Here is a 14202-nt window from a genome sequence, read left to right on the forward strand (position 1 = left end):
CCCGTCTGGCACCAACAACCATGCCACATTCAAAGTCACTTAAATCCCCTTTATTCCCCATTCTGATGCTTGGTTTGAACTTCAGCAATTTGTCTTAACCACATCTACATGCTAAATGCTTTGAGTTGCCATGTGATGCTGAATGGCTGAATAACCATTTGTGTTAACAAGCAGTTGAACAGGTGTACCTAATAAAGTGGCCAGTGAGTGTAGGACTTGCCAAGCTTGTCCAGCAGGAGATGTGCATTGGAGATGGCTCTTCATAATGTATAGTGCAGTCAAGGAGTTAAAGCACAACTCTCTTGCAATCTTTCCTGCCAGCTTTATATTCACAACCCCAAATGAGCTTGGTTGTTTTGTATAAAAGCATATCAAAATAAGCCACATCACTGCCTGAAGTATGCGTTAGGCAGGGCCAACTCAACCCTTATTGCAGAGACAACCCTCTATTATAATGCTTTGGTGAATAAACCCCAAGATCAAACTCCTCTTTGACTAAGGTTAAATAGATAATGAAATCACTGGTGAGTGGACTTTGTTATATGAGAGGTACAGATTTTTAGAATTCATTGATTAAGACCAAGTTATTTTCTATGATACCCTCCCTAGAGTCCCACTTACAGTCGGCATGCACTGCTCTGAGTGAGTATAGGCTGCAACTTTATCAAACCTTCATACCTAGAAGAGGAAAGTGCATTGCCATCTTAGACGCCACCAACTTCACTAAAATAATGCATCTGGAAATTGAAGCTTACTGAATGAAGAGTACACGGAGAGAGAGGGGTGCCCCAACAGGCCTGTCTGTTTGTTTTACTTGATGTACCTGTGGAATGTATATATGTGTACATGTGTTAACCCCTTTACCTGGAAGTGAGTTTGTGTTTGTTTTACCCCTGGCCTACAGAGTTTGTTTATGATAACCCTGCGTATGCTAGGTTGTACAACAAGATCCATTCGTAGCATAAAGATGCAGGTGGTCATATTAGCCGAACACATCTCCTGAAAGAAAAATAGCTGGAGAGCGGGGAAAGGGGCAAATGCATATGAGGGGATTCTGCCGAACACCCCCATACATTTACAATAGGGACATTAGAAACATGGAAAGAAACCCCTCAGCTATCATATCCATAAGGTGGCTGGAATGTCCCGTTAATATTAAAATGTCTTTAGATGTATCATGTGAAAAATTATGGTCTAAAATGTATATGTAAAAATATATTCAGTTTGGGACATTTTTACTATGTATTTCATAGTATGTATTTTCTCTCTCTAATTTTTATCAGTACAGGCAGGGCTATAATACCAGTATATGACTAAATTTAATCTGAATGAAACATAAACAATGGAAGGAATATGAAAAAATAAGCACATTATCACAGTTTTGCTTACAAAAATGTCCACACAACTAAAGCATCTAAAGGAAAATTAATTAATTTAGCTGTGCTGATTTGGAAACCACATAATATGCATAGAACATGCATAGAATTTCCACTGTTCAAAGCTTGGCCCAGAGATCTAAATAAATGAACTATATTAGAGGACTGGACTTCATCCCTGAGGAGGGTTAAAAGACACATACACTGCTTAACTCTTTAAAAAAACTTTTTATAAATTGATTAATAGTTGGTATTTGGTGCCACGTAAATTAATGAAAATGTATAGCGAAGCCTCCCCAACCTGTTAGATATGTAAACATCCTGGTTGTATTGCAGTAAAATGAAACCTGTTTGGAGCAAAGTTATCAAAGTAATCTATACATTTCTGGGGATCCTCCCCAGAAATGGCTTTGCTCAATTGGCCTAAAACTTCACACCAACATGCAAAAATTGCTGTCCATGTTTCAATAGGCACTATTATGACAAACGCCCGATCATGGAGGCCTGAATTCAGCATAATTTATTATAAAATCTTAGATTAAATTTCAACTAAAAATGGAAAGAGATATAATCAAGATACTGGGCTCAACGACTGGATATAGTACTTGGGATGAATGTATTGAGGTTATTTCTAAGAAATAAAGTACCCTGAAGCATAAGTTATAAGCTATTGATTTCCCTATTTAATAATATTTTGGTCTCTCTACTTTATAGGTGCTCTTTTTAAGTTATGTCTTTCATATAGCTATATAGTTTACTTCTGTTTTATAAATAATGGGAATTAAGGCAATTAAGGTTACACATTACTTTTTTTCAATTGAAAATTTGGTATGCTACCAATATAAATTCATTAGTGGCTACACAAATCAAAACTGCCCTACAGAGGTAAATGTTTCTTGAAAGAAGACAAGCTAGGGTATTTCACTTATAGTCATTTTGCTTCTTTTCATGCAGCCATTTCCACCATTAGTCTCTTCAAATTTTTTCATGCAAAGCTGTGAACATTACTATAGATTTCTAGCACAGGATATAAAATAAACTTTCATTTTTTTGTAGAAGCATGCCTAAATTGTATGTTCTAGGTCAGGGGTGTCCAAGTTTTTTCTGCAGTGGGCCACTTCATCAGAATTGTATACGTGCGCGGGCCGCACTCATTTTTCACTGTGACAAAAAATATGGCCTTTAATAAAATATGCAGATTAAAATAAAGTAAATAACACAAAACCTTTACTCTTCCTCTCACTGATTTCTGGGCCTAGAAAGTTTTGCGACTACAAATTCAGGATTCCCTAGATTTATTCTAGGGATGAACTAAAATATAAATTCTGGACCAAAACATTCAGGGTTCACTTAGCCAAAACCGAAAATGACCCCCACCTTTAAAAATAATAATAAAAACTCACATTTTTAATAAAAGTAGGTAACACACAATTGGACAAAATTAGCAATATGACTTGGCAACCAGTAAATGCTGGCAACCCAGGCAACCAGTAAATGCTGGTACCTAGGCATGATGGGACTGTGCTCGCTGTGATTGCTGTTAGAAATCACACTCCTATCATGCCAAGTCAGCCAGTACATGCTGGTACAGGGTGGCTGTAAGTGATGTGCAGACCCCATACTGCTGGCAGCATCACTACACAAGGGGGGCAGCTAGCTAGGTTTCAGCATGTACTGGCTGACTTGGCATGATAGGAGTGTGATTGCTAACAGTCCCAGTCACAGTCCCATCATGCCTAGGTTCCAGCACTTACACATCCATCCAGTAAATACTGGAACCTAGGCATTATGGGACTGTGATTGCTGTTAGCAATCACACTCCTATCATGCCAAGTCAGCCAGTACATGCTGGTACAGGGTGGCTGTAAGTGCAGACCCCATACTGCTGGCAGCATCAATACACAAGGGGGGCAGCTGGCCAGGTTTCAGCATGTACTGGCTGACTTGGCATGATAGGAGTGTGATTGCTAACAGCAATCACAGTCCCATCATGCCTAGGTTCCAGCACTTACACATCCATGCTATCACACACACACACATTATTCATATAATCATTCATTCACAGATTCATTCCCTCACACACACTCATTCAAACACCCTCCCCACCTCCTTACCTGCAAGGCAGCTCCTCGGTGCCGCTTACAGACTTCAGCAGGGGGTGCGGCCTCCCTCTGCCTTCTCTGCTAAAGCACAAAGGAAGTAGGATGTCACGTGAACTCCGCTTCCTCTGTGTGCAGTCCAGAAGACCCTCCCACAAGTAAGTAGCAGGGCTTGAGGTGCGGCTCGCGTAAGATCGGTTGCCCTGGCTGCCGATCTTACGCGGGCCGCACCTCGAGGTCTCGCGAGCCGCATTTGGCCCGCGGGCCGCATGTTGGACGCCCCTGTTCTAGGTAGTAGATGAATACACGCTATGAACGTTGCAAAACATTAAATATAATTTTCTCTATAATTAAAAGCAGCAGCTAATTATTACATAACATCCAAATGTCTCCAAGCCTCATCCGGACATTTGTCTTAAAGGAAGTTGGGCAATTCTGTCTGAAAACGAAACCACAATTTTTATATGGAAAAAAAAATTACATATGATACTTTCTGTTGGAGAGAAATTGAACTTGTTGTGGTCAGTCTTAATGGCTTCCTTTTTCACATTAACATGACAGACCTTTCTGCTGGGATGTTTACTCAAAGTCTTCATTCTCTCAGTGAAATTGAGTTTATGTATTATTATACTATTATATCATATGGATATTTGTTTATATACATACTTGAGTACAGAATTGTGCAATTCCTTTTTTTTAACTTGGAAAATTAGTTGGGTAAAATATACAATCAATTTGTTGGTGCTCTTCATAGTCAACCTCCAAATAGTGGTAGGAACACAGAAGTTAACAGCGTGGACACTGGATAGGTAACAAGCATTTCTACAAACAAGGGTGGCTTTTGGTTTAATATGAAAAAGTAAATCTGGCAAACAATTTGAAATCTTCCATGTTGGTATAATTGTTTCTTTTACTAAACATTAAAACACTGCATAAACAGGCCCCTACATATCATATGCACATTACATTTGTAGATATAAATGTTATAGCTACATGTAAGAAAAAAGGAAGCGTACTGCTGCTTACTGATATCAATGTATGCAGCACGCATACATATTATGTGCAAGTGCAGTGAGCAAAATGTAGAATTAAAATGCATTGAACTGGATTTTAATGTAAAGTCAAATATTTAACTAGCTGCCACATCACATATTAACATATCAGTTCCAGGCATGTATAGTATTATTTCAAAAAAAGCTATATATATATATAGAGAGAGAGAGAGATATTGTGACAGGCCTCCCTTTTCCTTGGGATTTTTGTCAAGGATCTTGGTTGTTACCACAGTCTTCTAGGGTAAATGAAGCCCAGGACACATCCAGCTCAGTTTCAATGTTTATTTTACAGGAAGAAACAGCAGCAGTTATAAGCAGCACAGGATAACAGTCTTTGCTTGAGCACTGACTTAGTACAAAACAGCTCCAAACATTCACCTTCCAACAAGTCACAAGTTTCCATCAAAATGGCTTTTCAGAGAGAAACCACTCCTCAGTTCCTCAGCTCTCCCAGCTGGAATAACAATGGCCTTCTCCTCTGAATCAGGCTCAGTTCCTTTTACCCTCTGCCTGCTAATTAATCAACCACAGGTGAACTGTTACTTAGTCCATACCTGTAGAATGCAGACTCTGGATTGGATGAATACAGCAATTAGTGCTGTTGGAGCACTGGCCCACCCTGCTCTTCCAGATGCTCCGCCCCAGGGACCCTTACCATGTTTTGCAAACTGCCAGTAATGCAGTTTGTAGTCAAACAACATCTTTCCCTGGGACTTTAATTTTACACATAAGGACACACAAAATTAGCCAGAGTAGGGCGTATATACCGCCCATCCACTACTGTACCGGCCTTTCTGTCACAATATATATATAGAGATATAGATATATATAGATATATCTATCTATCTATATATCTATCTATCTATATATATATATATATATATTACAAATTTACTTTTAGAAAAAATATACTCAAAAACAATCAATTACGTTACATTACAATGGCTAACTTAATTGCAGAAATTGTTCTATAATACATTCAACCTCTCTGAGATATCCCACTCTGCACTCTAGAGCAAAAAGCTGTTGTAATGTGAAGGTAAAGAAATCTCACAATAGTTGCTCTAAAATAAAAAAAAAGCAAATACGGAAGATCATATCTGAAGCAACTAATCACCAGTTCCCTCTTAATGGATGTCATACAATTAGGTAGATAAATATGGTGGTTGGTGTTTGAAAATGGATTAGGAAAAGGGAGTTAGGACTTCTGGGGTCCAGTTTATTGCAGTGTATAGAACAGAGGGAAAAAAGGACATGTAACAGAACAACCAGTAAGTTACAAATGTTCTGATTTTATTTTTTGTACTCTTTGGGGAAATTTTCAACATTTCTGTGGTGCTTGTGTTTAGCTATAATTGCCCTCTCTCATTTAGTGTAACCATACAAGTTATATATTGTTGTTTTTTTCTCAGGACAGGAAGTGCTTCTATTATTTTGAGCATATAATCTAATTTACTATTTAAAAAATTACAAAATATGGTGAAAAAATGAAAAAAGCACCTTTTATTAATTTTATTTGAAAAGTATTTTACTCATCTTCAAAAGCTAAAAACTGCTAAAAATATATTCTCCCTTTTTTTGCAAGTTATAGGGCAATAATTACAAGTAGTGTTTTGCTATTTCAAAACCATTTTTTCCAAATCTAGTAATTCTGCCCCCATGTCCTATTTGGGACATATTTGAAGCCAGCCAATTCAATTTATCCCATCAAACCATATAGGTTTGAAAACTAGACATCCCAGGGTAGTTCAGACACTGGTATTTTAACCTTTTCCAGGCACTGATTCCAGCCGCAGTAAAGGTTTGTGATAAGTTTGTACTTATGATATGAATTTACCACTCCTGGTATATGTCCCTGTCAGACACCACCCCAATATGTGTACAGTGACGCCCCCATGTCTTGGTTTGTCAGTTTGTTTGGAGTTTAAAAGGCCACATTTGTAAGTGTGCATTTTTAAAATTGGAATTTTGACATGTTGAAAATTCTGCCCATATATCCTATTAGGGAAATCTTTGAAGCCGGTCAAAGCAATCAAGGCTTTTCAGTGACACCATTTAAGCTTAGGAGGTGATCTACCCTTTTAAATTAGGCACCCATTGCCATACAATATATGGCAGATGTTGACATAAACTAAGGTATATATCAGATAAATAATGCATGGAAACCTGTCAGGGTCCATCCAGGCTGCGGAGCTGTATATCTCTGTTTTTCCCTGCCTTGCCTCAGTTCCCATGTCTTGCTGTGGTCCATTTCTGGATTTCCGTATGTTCTGTCCTGTACCTCTGATTCCTAGTTTATTAGTAATTCAGTAAGCAGGGTTTAGCGTTAGGACCCACCGAATATTGGAGTACTTTGGCGTAGTGGTGGGCTAAGCATACTATGGCCATATGATGTGTAGGAATCTCCAATTGTTATCTCATAGTCCTAGGCTAGTCCTGTGTTCATGTGTGTCTGTATGTTGTGTACTTTTGCCCTCCTTTCCCTGAATTATCTGAGGATTTCGGTTCCTCTCTCCTCTCCCCATGTCCCAGTTAAGTTGTCCTTGCTTAAAGGAGAAGCGTCCGAGGATTCCGGCTCCTCACTACATCCCCTGTGTTCCTTGCTTTGTTCCCTGTCCTTTGTTGTGCCCTGTATCATGTATGTCCTGTCTTCCTATGTTCCTTGCTCAGTCTCCCTGTTCCTTGCTCTGTCCTCCTTGTTTGCTACATTTCTGTTGATACTCTGCCTAGCTTTCCCTACTCCCAGCCTGCAGCATCCTGCACATGATTCTGGTGCTATGTTTCATGCCTGCTCCAGGTTGCTTGCAGGATATCTCCAAGTTTTGTTTTGGATTTCCACATCCAGCCAAGTTTAGTTGTGCATCTACCGGAACTGCCCAGCTCCAAGGTAGCATTGGATTTTCCCCAAACAGCATGTCTGTGCCATCTTGGCCCCCAAACAGCTTATCTGTACCATCTTTGTCACCAAACCGCTTAATTGATATCCCCAAAGAGCTTGTCAGTGCCTAAATAAAAGCCTGTGTCATCCAATGCGTGTGTATACATCCATACTAACACACATCCACATCCGTGCTATGACACACACACACATACATATATATACACACACACATACTCATTCACTCATAATCATTCATACTCTCTCCAGCACCCCCTACCTCACCTGCAGCTTTCTCTGTGGCGCTTGCACACTGTGCGAGCAATTTCTCTTTTACTACCAGGGGTAGCAGGAACGCAGCAGGGACACATAACGTGACATAAGTGACCCTGTTGCCTTCGTGCTTCCCCCGGGCAGTAAAAGAGCGGTTTCTCGCACTGGGCCCAGGGCATCTGCCCCGCATTAAAGACGGCCCAGCGGTGAAGGAAACATTAGAGGACAGGTTTGTGCCTTTAGCTGGACAGGCTTCCACTCAGGTATGAATAGATACAAACTTACAGACAACATACTGTCTGTAACAAACTGTTTTAATCTGTTTTATACAATAATAATTAGACTTGGGCACCGTTCTCATGTTCTTTTCGGATGAATATTAGTGTACGTTAGTGTGAAGTGTATGCCCTTCATTGGTTGATTCCAGAGGAGCTCAGAGCCGGAGAACAATAGAGTCGCTCATATAGACCTTTTACTCCTGGAACCTCCCCAGGCCAACGACTCTATTGGTTGCCGGAAAGGGCCTCCCCTGGCATCAACCTCTGACACTCATACGGACCTTTAACTCCTGGCGCGATCCTACGGACTCCCATAAGAGGCAGTGGGAACGGACCAGGGAAATTAGGTAGGAGATATTAACAAAGAGGAACATGAAGATTCTTTGTGTTGTGCGTCTTCCTGTACGTTTACTCGCCACCATATTAGTTTATTTGGTATTTGGTTTCTATTCTCCCGAATACGAATGCAAATGTCTAATAATAATATGTTTTTTCAGTTTTTCCTCCCTAGCAAAAAAATGCTTTATTTTGTATTGTTGGCTTCATTTAATTAAATTGGAGATAATTATTGTGTCAACATTCCTTTCTATGGAAATTGCATGTTAAAAAGCATGCTGAAATATAAATATAATATTAAGTTGCTTGTTCATAAAGAAAGCCTTTTAAAATGTCAAACAGGATGTAGAGGGCAGAGAACATATGCCATCTTATATAATGCATATTTTGGTATGAGGTTAAGAAAAAGCATAATATTGTGAAATGGATTTTTGAAATATAAGCAGTATCGTTAATCAACAAAGGGTTCTTTGTTTTTTGTTTTGTTTTGTTTTCTCACATTGATTAAGTTGCGGCTTCACTAAAAGAAAGTGATGACAAAGTGATGTACTGTATAACAAAGTGGGTTTAAGGTCACAGGTATACATCAGTATTTTATTAATAAAAATAAATACAGTATTGAAAGTATGTAAATATGTAATATAATGATAACAAATACAAGGAGCAAAGGGTATAGACTATAAAGCCATTTTGAGTATACTGTAAAAGTTATATATATATATATATATATTAAAAGAAAAAAAACAGGAATTCCATCAAATTTGTAGAGATAGTTTGAACCAGGCAACCTATTAAGACTCCTCAAAAACACAGTCTAAACAAAATGTGCAACTTTGCCAAATGATGACTTTTCTGTTTAGACTTCCTGCAAATAAGATTGTGCAATCACATCATCTCATCATTCTTGAATAGTGTACTAGAAAACAAATACAGTATACAAGCCCGCAATATTAATCAATGCCCCCAAACTATCTAGGAATGCCATTTACACACCTTCAAGGTATCTCCCTTTAAAAGGGACATACCTCTTTCCTCCCATCTTTTAATCAAAAGATTTAACTTAATCTACTTAATCTACTTAATTTTGCTGAGGCTGACTAGGCCAGAGCTAGTCCCAACTATAACTGTAAGAGTTAGGAATGGAGTGGAAATTGGATGGGAGTAGGTGTGGCCCAACACTGTTTCCCTGACCCAGAGACTCAGAATATCAGTGCTTCACCCAGAGACTTTAAGTCAAACTCGGAGTTCCCAGATGTGTACCTAAATGTATGCTGAAAAGTTTTTAAATATCATTTAAGTGTGCTCCCATTGAAATCAAACAAGGAAACGAGATAGAACTTTGATAACTAAAGAATGTCTGTCCAGATTTGCATAAATATCAATTGATAAAATGAATTAAAATAGGAAAGAAAACCATAATGAAGAATATATTTACCATTTTAATTTTAATCTCACAGACTCATTAGTTACAGCATTAAAGAAAACACAGCGTGCTGTTAAATTAACATTAAAGTAATAGTGCAGATTTTCCTTTTAGGATAAAGCAAGGTAATGATCTTTGACTCTTGACTGACACCATGTGGTTGATTGTTACAATCGCTTCTCAGCTTTTCGCAAAGATCCAGTGATTTCATGCGAGAGAGGGAAAGTTTGGTCCTCCGGCCTTGAGGCTCTGAGTTATGGTCCAGCCAGGGCCCATGTTTAAGCATTTGTGTGTGAGGTAAGCACATCACCTCATGTGTTTTTGAACACATTGCTAAGAGCACTGATCATTTCTAGACCCTTCAAGCTCTTTTTATTTTTATATAGCCTCGGCCTTTTAGGCTCAGTGTGCAGTGCATATATCAAAATTTTATCACACCTGCACAAATGGCTTAGGCTTCTCATGGAGCAGCTTTCGGGCCCCCCTTAAGTGGGGAAGGCCCAAGAAGATCCGGCCCTCCTGCAGGCCTTCTGGCCAGTGAGAGAAGGAAGGGGCCACATACCCATCTGGGAGTCCAACCCTAGAAGAAACAAAGAAAGGGACCTTGTGTCCACCGTGGCCTTCTGGCACAACTGGCACAGTTCACTTTTTCTTTTTTTTTTCACACTATGGAGCCTGTGCCCACTCAGATAGACTCCATAGTCTTCATTAGAGGGTGCTGTGTTTCTTGAAGACACAGAGCACAGGGAAATTATGTTGTATCAAGGTGCTCTGTGTCTTAAAGGCACGGGGCACCTTTTAATGCAGTGAAGGGGGCGGCTGCCTAGGTTGGGCCTAGGACAGGATATAAGGTGAATGCATTGCTGAGTGACATACAAATTAAAAGAACATATGTCATAATAGGGTCTGTGTGAAGTCACCATCAGAGAAAGCTGGACGTTGTCAACGTAAAAGTTCAAACCTTTATTCCTCTTCATATTAGCTGAACATAAATTATTAAGCGGGTTCAAGGGTATCTATCTATCTATCTATCTATGTATAATAGTATGTGGACACCTGACTTGTGAAAAAGAAAGTACACCCTCTTTGAATTTATTTACATATCAGGACATAATAACAATCATCCTGTCAGGACCCGGGCAAGCAGGTCGGGTAGCAGCCCATGTGCAGGGGATACTGGGGATTCTGTCTGTACCCCTTTATGCATATTGATGGGTAGGTAGGTACAGACAGGTACACAGACAGAATAGCAGGATTGAAAAACAGAATAGAAGGGAGCTGAGGCAGAGACAGGGGGCTGAGGCAGAGACAGGGGAGCTGAGGCAGACTGGCAGGGCGGATGGCAGGTAAACCCACTGGCAGGGCAGATGACAGGTAGCCCACTGGAAGGGCTGAAGGCAAGAGGCCCACTGGAAGGGCTGACGGCCCACTGGAAGGACTGACGGCAGGAGGCCCACTGGAAGGGCTGAAGGCAGGAACAATACAGGGTCAGGTACAGGACTAGAGCAAAGCAGTCCTCCAACGTTAATGCCAAGGCCCTGACTGAGGTGCAGGGCAGGTTTTTAAAGGCAGGGCTCAACTCAGGTAATAAGGTTCCGCTGTATCTGGTAATTGGGTTCGGAGCGCTCCAGAGGGAGGAGAGTGGCCACTAGTGGTAGCAGATGGATATACCACATGTATGATTAAGCCATGGTTCAGGCAGCGAAAAGTGGACCCTGACACATCTGTTCCTGAGCAGGTCAAAAAATTAAGGAACTACAACCTCAGATAAACAACACATGACATATTACACCATGTCATGATTTCTTCAACAAAAATAAAGCCAAAAATGGAGAAACCATGCATGAAAAACTAAATACACCCTCACTGCTTCCATAGCAATTAAGATGCTAAGTAGCAAACAGCTGATCAAATACCCATGATTAACTTGAACCTCAGCAAGTGTGACCACCTCTACAAAAGCTGTTGTAGCAGTTTGTTGGTCTCTTAACACAATGCCAAGGAGGAAAGACATCAGCAATGATCTTAGAGGAGCAACTGGTGCTGCCCATCCATCTGCCGATCAATCTCCTTATCTGGCACATTCACACTATGGAGGCTGTGCTGACTCAGACAGACCCCCATAGTCTGCATTAGAGGGCACTGCATGTCTTTAAGACACAGAGCATAGGGATATGACACCATATCTAGGTGCCGAAAGGTCTGGAACATTCAAGTGTGTGTTAGCACAATGCCAACGAGGAAAGATGTCAGCAATGATCTTAGGGAAGTAATTGTTGCTGCCTATCAATCTGGGAATAGATATAAGGCCTTTTCAAACAATTTAAAGTCCATCACTCTACAGTGAGAAAGATTATTCAAAAGTGGAAAACATTCAAGAAGTTGCCAATCTTCTCAGGAGTGGACATCCCAGCAAATTCACCCCAAGGTGTTGGCGTGCAATGCTCGGAGAAATTACAAAAAACTAAGGAGATGTGAGAGACTGATAAAGTTATACAGAAAACGATAGCTTCATGTTATTGCTGCTACAAGCTATTGAATCATAAGGTGTACCTAGTTTTTCACACATTGCTTCTCTATTTTTGCTTTATTTCTGTTGAATAAATCATGACACGGTGTCATATGTCATGTGTTGTTGTTAATGTGAGGTTGTATTTACCTAACTTTTAGACCTGCTATGGAACAGATGATTCTTATTATGTCATGATATGTAAACCCATAACATTCAAAAAGGGTGTACTTTCTTTTTCACACAACTGTAAATGAGCTTGGATGTGCCATTCCAAAACCATGGACATTCATATGGAGTTGCCCCCTTTTTGCAGCTATAACAGCCTCCACTCTTCCAGGAAGGCTTTCCACAAGCTTTTGAAGCATGTGAGGGAATGTGTGCCCACTCATCCAGTAGAGCATTTGTGAGGTCAGGCACGGATGTCAGACAAGAAGGCCTGGCTCACAATGAGCATTCCAATTCACCCCAAAGGTGTTAAATTGGGGAAAGGTCAGGGCACTATAGGTGACTCAAGCTCCTCCAAACCAGATTCCCCAAACCCTTTCTTTATGAGCCTTGCTTTGTGTACATGGGAACAGTCATGCAAGACAAGAGTCAGTGAGAGGCCTTGCGTTTCACTGCTCTCTCGGGATGCTGCCAGCGATTAATGTTGAGCACTGGCATATGATGTCATTTCCCGCCGCTCAGCACGGAGGATTGACTCCCTACGATGGACCTATGATTTGAGACCTGCAAGAAGAACACTTCAGAAAGGAAATTAATGGGGAGAAAAAGGAAGAGATGGATATAGAATAGATCGTTAAAAAATAAATAAATGCAAAGAAAAATATGGGGGAGAGATAGAGACAAGGGAAGAGGTGGAGAAAATGGAGCGATAGATATAGAATAGAATACGTCATAGGTGAAGCTTTACCCGATTTATAAATGCACGGTCTTAGACAAACCTGATCCTGTTTGTTTAGCCTATCAGAGGACAAAGAGCACAAACGCAAAGTCTTGCTTCTCTGACTATAAACACAAGACCTTGTTCTTAAGCAATAACCACTACATGGGTGGTCCCTTTAAAGTGTTAGTTCCACCAGATAAAGTAAATAGGCAAAGTTATATGTAGAGAGCAAATATAGATGAATATAGATAAAATATGAAAATAACTACAGAGGTATTGCATAATCTCAGATAAAATAAACATAGGTCCCCATTTTACTACAAGTACTACAACAAAAGTACAGGCAATTCACAAAGGTCTCAAAGCATTGTTTATAGCAATGAAGGACTGTTCTATGAGTTTCCCTTGCAAGGAGTTAAACTGAGCTGATCCTTTGTGGCAATGTTAATGAAGTCCCTTCTTACATAGTCTTTCACTAGTCATGAATGTATGGCTCAGTGATTAACATTGAGCCATTCTATTATTTACTACAGGCAGTATGATAAAGTTAGGGTGTTTGTCTAATGTATTGGGGTAAGGTAACAAAGCTAGAACATTTACAAATGATTAATATATATTTGCATGAAAACATTATATTAAGCAAAAACTAGATCTGTTTTAAAAAGAGAACAGCACAACATTTTTGAAAAATTATTTTTAATCTGATACTAGTTATAGCAAAGTGTTGCCTAACTGCAGCATTTTGTATGGATTGCAGATGAGCGAGTCAGGACAGAGAAATACAACCAAAAAGATGTTGCAATAATAGAGGCACCAAAAGGATTTTGCAATAATCAACATCTATAGATACCTTTCATGTAAACCCCAATATGTCTCTCCTGGATTGAGTTGACTCATAGTAGTTTTCTGTTTACCTCTTGTCACGTACGTCCTCTATGTTCAAAGCTTGAAAAACTTCACAAATCACAGGATACAAAGCAATTGCTCTAGCCTATAAGAGGTCTATAAAAACAGCAGACTATAGGCAGGGCAACCATCCATGGATCTACACTGGCTGTACCTTTGTGCTTTCCACAGGCCCATTCT

The sequence above is a fragment of the Spea bombifrons genome, chromosome 4 (genome assembly GCF_027358695.1).
Source record: "Spea bombifrons isolate aSpeBom1 chromosome 4, aSpeBom1.2.pri, whole genome shotgun sequence".
Taxonomy (NCBI): domain Eukaryota; kingdom Metazoa; phylum Chordata; class Amphibia; order Anura; family Pelobatidae; genus Spea; species Spea bombifrons.